The 9,859-nt window shown below is 40.1% G+C and overlaps 1 protein-coding gene across 1 annotated transcript in view; it reads left to right on the top strand.

Annotated features, from left to right (window-relative positions):
• The window catches only part of gypc (glycophorin C (Gerbich blood group)), an 18,162-nt gene extending 9,149 nt beyond the window's left edge, over positions 1-9,013 (top strand). Inside the window, exon 2 of the mRNA XM_010783075.1 lies at positions 9,002-9,013. The gene's annotated coding sequence lies outside the window, so the exon portion shown is untranslated. The remainder of the gene's footprint in view (positions 1-9,001) is intronic.
• The last annotated feature ends 846 nt before the right edge of the window (positions 9,014-9,859 follow it).

Below are 9,859 nucleotides of genomic sequence, written 5' to 3'. Positions count from 1 at the left end.
CAGAATAAAAGCAAAACCTAATGAGTTAAAGAAGAAAAAACTGCAGAGTCGGAGCAAATTAAATAAATTTCAAAATACAAACGTATAGGATATGGCAAGACCAAAAATCATATGTGGTATCAATGGTAACTACAATACAATAAATACAAGATATACAATCTCAAATAACAGGTGCTTTAACCACCAGGTTTGCACCTCTCTATCAAGCTCATGCACGTTATGGTGGTAAAATACAGCCTATCTGCCATACCCCCCCCCCACCCCCCCCCCTATTGAATCAAATATTTTTTTTTTTTTATTTTTTTTAAAATCAGCCAAAATTATTGTTGATACTGGAATAAGGAGACATATTGTGTGAAAAAAATGTAAGATGTTGTTTAATTGACTTATATAATTTATAGGATCCACGTCACGTTTCAGTTTAGGCAGGACAGTTTTCCCTGTTTGTCTAGAAAGTCTTCTCAGCAGGGGACTCATATGAATAGAGAACTCACGGCAGATTGTAATATTTTAATGGCAGCCGAACTGTGTATTACAATGCCGTATATATATACTTTCAAAGACAAAAGCAGAGCATACTCGGAATAAAGTATTAGTTTTATTTTTTAAAAATCGTATTTCAGATTATCACAGTCACATAAAACACCAAACCCAGCACTGCATTGCGGCTAACCATCCATACATCAGCCATGAGGATCCATTGCCTACTCAGTTCCGGTTTCGTTTATCCACCGATGTATTTATTATAAACACACATTCCTTCACACATATTACATTGTAATTTGCATTAAAAGTATTTACTGAGGACCTTCTAACATGTTTATAAATATAACTACGGTTGTAGTTGAAGAGTTTGTAAATTAACATGAACCTAAAGCTGTTGCATGGCCACTCAATCGCACAGCGAGTCCGTTCCGTAATTCCACATCCACACTAATGATCCCACGCATGATAAAACATCGATTTACAATACATAATGTAGCCTTTGTTTCTGCTAAAAGAAGGTGTCAGGAAACAAAGAAAAATTGGCGTAATCAAGTGTGACTATTACAAAGAATAAATCATTATTATTAGGCCAGGGACTCGATTAAAAATAATTTTAATCTAATATAATTACGCTTTGTAAGTTACATAATCCGCAATTAATCGCATTTTAATTCACATATAAATATTTGACACTGAGAACAGGTGAGAAGCAATTTTTGATTCAACATGGATTTTCCAGATATTACCATTAATAAATGACGGGAATACATAAGCTTAAGGCAAACAAAACATTGTTTATTTTTTTTCAATTGGAGGTTCTTAACCAAGACCAAACAGAAAGTGCAATTTTTTGCCATAAAGATTGTAGCAACTAGCAATATGTTAGGAATATAGTACTTTCAAGAGATTTCAGGTAGCCATATAGTAGGTAGACCTTACTGTAACAACTATACACCTTGTTTTTAGAGTAAACACAACAAATCTTTCAAAGTACATTCAGAACATTGGAAACCACTGACTATTAGACAAACATCTCTCGTTGACTTCAGAAGCCAATATAACCAGACTTTGTTGATCTTACCAACAGTTGATTTAAAAAATCAATAAGATATTCATTTTTCCAACTCTCCGTCAATACCATTGGCACAAAAACAATTAAACAGTTCAACATAAGTGCCAGTTGCACCAAGCACGTAATAAATCAGTCAATTCATTAAAGTAGATAACCATTTAAAATAAAATAAAAAAGTGCCAGTGATTGACCTCAATCCCTATTCTTCGCAAATATCCTGATGAAATAAAATCTCCGTCTGTTGCAATAGGCCACTGTTTGAATAACACGCGAATTGGGTGTGTGGTCCTGTACCTCCGAGTCGGAGCTACGTCCACCGCTGCTTCCACGCTAGCTGCATCATATGTTTTGCATTGAGGTGATCACTTGGCGGCTTGATGCTGCTTGCCGGTGAATGCGAATTCCTTTTTGCATAATGCAAACAACACCGTAGCTCTTATTGACGCTTCACATCCGTCACGTTTTTTAAAACAAAATGTCCCATCCACAGGGCCAACCAAAGCGGTCATCAGTCAGACTTCTTCGTCACGTTTGACTATTGTTTCAACTGATGCGTTTGTTGTTGTCTGAAGTAATGAACGTTAAGTTGCGTACTCCAGCTATAATCAGGTACCCCTGAAACTCAAAAAAAATAAGTGCGATTAAAATGCGTTAATTTTTTTAACGCGTTAATTTTTGTGTAATTAATTAATCTTAATTAACGCGTTAAAGTCCCGGCCCTAATTATTATATTAATATTGACAATAACAACCGACCGTCGGGGTAGCATTTGCTTGGCATTTCCGGTTATTTCTCGACTGGTTAACATGGGTTAACAATACCGTGCAACTGTCACGTTTGAAGGGACGAAATCGTGACATCTTCACGTCTCCCAGCATGGTAAATCGTCACATGTTCACGTCTTGCCGTGATACCGGGTTGAATGTATTATATAAAAAAAAAGATTGAAGATGCGTATGATAAAAATGAAGGTCGACCACAACATTGGCACATGCACACATTTGATTGACTTTGTAACGGGTGACCAAATTAAACGTACCATTACCTTGATTAAAGGTACTGATTTCTCTGTTTTCAAATATTTGGAAAGTACATAATTCAACTAAATATATTACATAGGTATTCTTGTTTTTTTTCATAATATATTAATTATAATAATAATAATAATAATAATAATATATATTACCTAAGAGGAATTTTTGAGTTTTACTCAATTTAAATCAAAACAGATTTTTACCTCAAAAGCTGCATTTTGTGTCCATGAAACATCTAAAAACACTACCAATATGTGATCCCAGTCCTGTGATCCCCCTCATGTCTCCTTTTGTTCACGGCTGCAGATTACAAAGCGTGCCACTGATCCGGGCTTTAAGCAGCTAAGAGATGCACCACAGTGACAGTGTTTACACAGTGGGGTCCACATGGCAGGGCTCTGTGTGGACGCTGGGCCAGCATCAATCAGCCCAGCACCAGGCAGCCACCAGCCATCAGGACCAACCACTGTTCAGACTGATTATGGGGGTAGCTTTTACATCATTAGCCCAACCCCCTGCCCCTTTACCCCATCTCCTGATGACCAACGAGGCTTGGCAGGCCACCGCTGAAATGTCTTGGCCATCATAACCGAGGACCCACCATTACCTGGAGCCACGCAAACACCACACAATTTGACCCCTTTGTGCCGAGGGGCAGTGGAGGAAACTACCCTGAAAAACGGAAACATTGACTTTAATTAAGTGTGTTATGTCAACAAATTATACATAATCGTATTAGGCTGGTTGAAAGAAAGAATAGTTTAACCTAATATTTTTTGTATTATTATTGCTTTCAACCTACCTAATTCGATGATGTGTAATTTGTTGATACATTAACTAAAGTCAACGTTTCAGTTATTTCAGCGTAAAGACAAAGCCCTTGAATGAGAGAGGTCAGTATTGGAGCATGTGATTGAGCTAATTGAAATCAACATCCATGATTGGACACGTAGGCGAGGGCACTTGGCAGCACGTCTCATGCCAACATCAGTCACTGTTCTGCCCTGCCGGCAGGGAGGGGGCCTGCTGAGGAGTGGCATGGGGTGCATTGCAGTCAGGAGTTCACAGAGCAGGAGGGGCTTCTGTAACGTCACTGGTGCTCTGCGCGCCTCACAAGGACATTGGAGATACGGATCGGGGGGGCTCGAAGCCTTCTCTCCGAGCTGGGACCGGACCGGGTCTAGAGCTCTCTCACCTCCCGGAAGTATCCTGTAGGCCAGAGTTGATGGTGGCTGCTCCACGGAGGAGGCCAGCCCCCACACCCCCCCAGCCACTTGCACCACACTAGCCCAGGGCCGCACACATTAATGCTACACTAATGAGCGAAGGAGCTGACCAACCAATTATGCACAGTTCAGTCAAGATTCAGAGGTTAAAGGGTACTGTAATGCTGCATCACACACTCCCAAATGATTTAGCAATCAGATCATGTTTTAATACAGGAGGTTGTGTTAAAGCTGGATGGAGAAATTGTGTGTTACATTAATTACACCTCAAAGCTTATTTGCCAGCAGCACCCCCCAGGTAGAGGAGACTCTCTATTTTATATTAAGGGGCGATGGCATTATTACATGCCAGATTAATCAAGTTATGGTTTGCATTCAAATGAATGATTAACTGCAAATACACCAATATCCAAACCAGATATTCTATTATTGAGTTGTGATGATTACATTCAATTCCCCTTGTCTGCAGACTGAATACAGCAGTTACTGCAAAGTGTTTTGTTATGGCTGTTTCAATGAAACCTGAAGAAAAGGAAAGCAGCTTTATTTATCGGTCATTGCTTAATTTATGATACAACACTAGAGTGACCCATTTCTGCCACATGCTTTTGTCAAGGCTTGTTACACCAACACTGAGCGTGGCCAATCACAGCAGGGATATTGCATTGACAAAATGTGACAGAACAAGTGCTTTTGTTTGGATTCACTGAACGACAGCTGACCAGCTCCAGTCCAAATACACTTTAGTGATACAAACACGGGCCCATAACCAGAGTCCACATAAAGGATCATTCCATTTGTGCTGTGGATATGCTCGGATTAAAACAATTATTCATTAATAATAGCTTAGTTTTCCCAAATGATTATGATGTGTAGAGTATATTTTGGTATAAATATCAGCCTATTAATATCTGTTAATAAAATAACAAATATCTGCTTATTCAGATAAATAAATCACCATGTAGGCCATCTTGGCCATAGTCTTAGGAAGCCTGCAACAACATAAGGCTACTGTTTTAATATTAAGTGAAACATATATATTTTATTTAGCAGATCTCCCTGGTCATTTTCAGTTTTATACACCGTGTACACACTAAAACAACTGCAATCAATTACCAAAAATGTTGATGATCAGTCAATCATTTGGCAAGACATGACAAATGGTCACTGGTGAAGTGCAAAGCTTCCTACGGTAAAAACAATTACCGTTCAGAATTCGGCATCGACTATGTACCCTGGTTTCAGTTCCTCGTGACATCCCTATGGCAGACATGGAAACCACGAAACGTTGGCTTCTTTGCTATAGAATTGCTAAAATGTCGCCAGTAAAGAAAGGAAAACAAGCGCAAGAGAAAAAAAATACTTTAAAAGACTGAGCGGCGGACGAGAAATCAACAGAAGAAGACAGACAGGAAGTGAACAGTAATTGGAACAAGGTATGGGCTCGCATCAAGATTTATGATGACCCTTTCAGTTGTTATTTTCTTGTTAATGACCGCCTAGCTGCACATTATCCCTTAAGGCATTCATATTCTTGTAACCATGATATAACAACATTTTACTTGTTACAGAGTGATCAAACTTTGCATCTGGGGCTGCTAACCAGGGAAAGCTGCTGAACCGTTTCTGAAATCTACCTCACAGCCCAATTAGCAGGGATGTTTAAAAGAGCAGACTTGTGACCAGAAGGTTGGAATCCCAGCTGGGACTCCGCTGTGTATCTAAGGTACTTAACCCGAATTGCCTCAGTAAATATCCAGCTGTATTACCAGATATAGGACATACAATGGGAACACACTTACCCTTCGTATGGGATTTAATGGGCAACATGAGCAAACTGTCAGAATTGCAGCTTTCAGCGAATAACTTTGCACAAATGAAAAGTTTGTGGCCATAAAAGCAGCTTCAGCAGAAGGCTACGTATTATCCCAGAGGCGGCCATTACTGTGCCTTTGTCCTAACGGGATCCACAGTTCACTCCATCGGACTGCAGTCATTTGTATTCTGTTCACACGGCACTGATCATCTGCCACCATCTGCATAGTTTTACTGCCTGTGATCATGATGCTGTTCAGAGGGCTGTCATTACGCTTTACAGCATTGTTAAAGCTGCCTGGGTGCAGCTTCAGAAGAAGTGGCTCATTCAAACATGGCCCTGTATATGTCTAGATCACAGAATACACCTCTACTGTAACACAAGTGCCTCCAAGACAAAACTGACCAGCTCTTTGGAAAGTGATACACAGATACACTGAGGCGAGGCTGAATTTAAAAGGTCTACATTTTCAGAGCTGTGCCTGTGAGCAACACAGACTTTGTATTCATCATTAGACAGACACAATAGACACGCACATAAAACATCCCCTCACACAGCCACAGTACAGTCATACAGCTGCTTATGTATATTGTAAATTGTTCCAATGTGAAATATAACACGCCCAGGGTTAGGATATGTAACACCATATTACCTATTCAATTTAGATAAATCATGCATTTTAGTGTGCTATGAAAACAAAAATATTGAACTTCTTTGAATAATGACTTTCCAGTGATTTAATGCTGAAGTCTACTTCCTTTTGAGAGTCCCAGGTGCTGGCACTTTGCATATTGTTGTGAATAACATCCGTTTGTGTGATGGGGGAGCAGCTAGCGTCGTCCCTTTGGCAATGTAAAGCAGTCCTTTAGTCTGAATCACATAGCCAGAGGTGATCGCTTCATATTCTTAAAGTCAGAGGCAAATCAAAGGCCTGGAAACGTAATTATTCAAAAGACAGTCGACTGTTTTGTAGAAGTGGGAGTTCATCCAGTTAAACATTTTGAATCCTGCTCATCTGCTGGAGAGCTTTTAATAGTCTGAATGGTGTTATTAGTATGCCATTAGTAGTGTAATGCTCATAGATGAGCTGCAATGTTTCTACTGCAAGAAAGGAATGCTGTGCTAGTGTGCTCTGTAAACAGGATGGATTTCCTTCATTAAAACATTACTCATGAGCCGCAGAATTGCAGAAAGACATTTATTGTTGCCATATTATCAGTTACAACATTTAAATTACCCATTATTTCTACTACTAGTACAACTATCAGTTAAAGGCCCCATGTCATGGACATTTCTACTGATCATATTTCCATTGTTGAGGTCTACTAGAATAGATTTAAATGTTGCAATGTTCCAAACTCACATTGGTTTCTCATACAGCATCTCTGTATAGTATGTGTATTCACTCTCTGTCCTAAACGGCTTGTTGGAGCTCCTGCCCCCCCCCCCCCCCTCCCTGTGAGCCCAGTGTGCTATGATTGGTCGGGACGTTGCGAGGCTCGCTGCTGCGAGGAGCGGACAGGTTTCCGGGTCGGCGATACAGCGAGAACAAGCTAAACTCATTCTGAGCACACACAAATACTCACAGCCGAAGTAAAAACAATAAGTGTGGCTTGATATTGAGTAAGAAAGAGGTTTATAACGCTGTGAGAATGGGTCTGCGGAGAGCATTTCTCCGCCATCCCAACTTGTCTATTACCAGCGTTCAGGGAGCTCTATGCAAGTCAATGGGGACTCCCTGTTAGTTAGCCAAAGGATCCTGGTGTGTGAGGTGCTACGTGGATTGGTCCATTTGGGCCATCCGGTCATTTGTTATTGATTTGGGTGTTCACACGTCACAGAATCCAGCAAGCAAACAATAGAAAATGAGAAATCTCCAACGAGGTGTTCTGGGGCAGCATAGACAGGTCTTTTCTGTGTTAGAGTTTTACTCGTTACAGGGTGTACTTTGAGGATTTGTGACTCTGCAGACCGTTTACATGCAGAAAAACCTTCTTAACACACAAGGGGACGGGTAATAACCAGAAAAGCATGACATGGGCCCTTTAATGGTTTTGTTTTCTCAGTGACAATGCAAAATGGAGAAGAATTAGCAAGCTGTAAAACACTGTAAGAATCATCGCAAACAAAAACCCATCAAAGAAGTGATATCAAGAAGCTTTTTGGATTCAACAAATGTATCTTTTTTGATATATAAAAGTGACAGTTCTACTGCTAATTGATGTGTTCACTTATAGTTTAAATGACTTACATCACTACAAACCAACTTTGAAACCAGCCCCAGTAGATATTTCAAATGTGACTAAATAACCTTTTAACAGATTTGTATTATAACATCTTAATCAGCAATGACTTGTTTAGATTTAGAAACAGATCATTTATCTTAGAAATGGTATGAAATACTTATTAAGTGTTCCCATTTGAAGTCAAACCATGAAGCTTAACTTAACCTCACCAAGTAATTTACAACCACCATTAATTTATAGAATAAAAAAACGAAATATATATATGAAGCCTTTCTTGGAACACCATCTGTATATCAAGCAACCCCAACCCATGTGTTAAAAATGCTAGCTAAATACATTGACAAAATTATGTAATCTGGGTAAAGTACTGTATTATGCAAATTATCTTTCAACAGCATTTTTGCTCATTTGACTAAGAAACTGAAAGGAAAATATATTGTAAGAAAAAAAGTACCATCAAATGAAGCTAGACTGTGAAGGGCTTTGTGTTAACTTTTAAAGAACATGGACTAAAGAAAAAGGAGGCTCGGGAAGTCTTATTGATTTCCAAAAGACATTCTAAAAGGTCCCAGGCCTAACTTTAGTTTGACAGCTGGATTTGTGAAGACTTTGAACTACTCAAGAACAAGGGTGCTGAGATAAGTCCAGAAAAGACAGCGCTGGTGTGGACCGGGCAAAGAGGGCCTTAAGGAGACACTCAGAAACAGTCAAAGACTTTGCATCAACGGCATGGAGGGCCAACCCTGGGCCACAGCCATTAACGGTATGGGAGGATGCTGCAAAAACACTTGGCCCAAATTTGCATGAAAAAGCGCCAGTGGCAACTTCGGATAACAAGACAACAGAGGAGGAGGAGGAAGGAGGGTGGGAAGAGTCAGCAGCAGCTTTAATAATATCAGGGAAAACTGAGAAAATGAAAACTCTGCCTATAGGTATGGGGCTAATTAACAAAGTTTTGTCTCAGAGAGGAATCGGGGGCAAAAGAGAATGGTTAGATTCAATATTCCCCAAAGATTGTCTTCAAAGCTTAAACCGAGGATATTAAATGCATCAGAAATAATAATAATGCGAGCGCGTGTGTCACTGCTGGCGGCTTCCGTATCTCTCAAATGGCAGACAAGATGTGTGTGTGTTTTTGATAATAACCCGTGTGCGGGAAGGATACTTTAAACTCGTGAAATACTGTTTTTCCGCAATCAGCGCACAACATTTTCAGAAAAGGAAGATTATTTTCATACATGCTTATATTCGCAGACAACACACACGCTTCCCCGTACATGAGACCCATCCCCTGGAGACCCCCCATTACTAATTAAAAGTCTTGACAAAGCGTCTGTCTGCCTGGGACACGGTCACCGTAGCACCCCGGCGTGTTGATGAGATGACGAACAGCACAGATGAGCAGAAGTTTAATTTTTAACACATTATCCTCTTGACAGATGACAGCAACATTTATCTCCGCAATTATTGAGCCTGCTTGTGCTATTCTTTCAATGTATCACATGTCAGGACAGCCAGTCCCATGTAAATGTGCTGAGGCAACACACACTGTCTAGTTTAAATGTGTACCACTCCACAAAGAGTTACGGGTCAGTTCACAAAATACAAAACACCTATTTTCATACTTGTCTCTGGTGTCTAGCCATGTTTATAGTTTTGATTTAGAAAAAAAGGAATTAGGATAAGGTTGGTGATATTCTTTATTGGTCTTTATCCCACAGGAACTTTTAATTCATCAATTAGATATACAGCCAAACTTTGTCTGTATATCCAACACAGTCTCACTCCCTGAACGTCCAGGAGCGATGCTTGGTCAGGGTCCTTTGGCGTACAGTTGTGACGTGCCGAGTCTCCTTGAGCTTCATAAACGGACGCAAAGAGCTTTCAACTGATTGCAATGTATTCCCATCGGCGGCGGTATTTGACGCTTAGGGAAGCACCGCATCCATTTGGATAACGGAGAATTGCGCTTTGCTCGA

This window comes from Notothenia coriiceps, unplaced genomic scaffold (assembly GCF_000735185.1).
Source record: "Notothenia coriiceps isolate Sejong01 unplaced genomic scaffold, NC01 NC01_scaffold00024668, whole genome shotgun sequence".
Lineage (NCBI taxonomy): Eukaryota > Metazoa > Chordata > Actinopteri > Perciformes > Nototheniidae > Notothenia > Notothenia coriiceps.
Note: the sequence above shows the minus strand (reverse complement) of the source record. Positions and strands in the feature narration are given on the sequence as shown.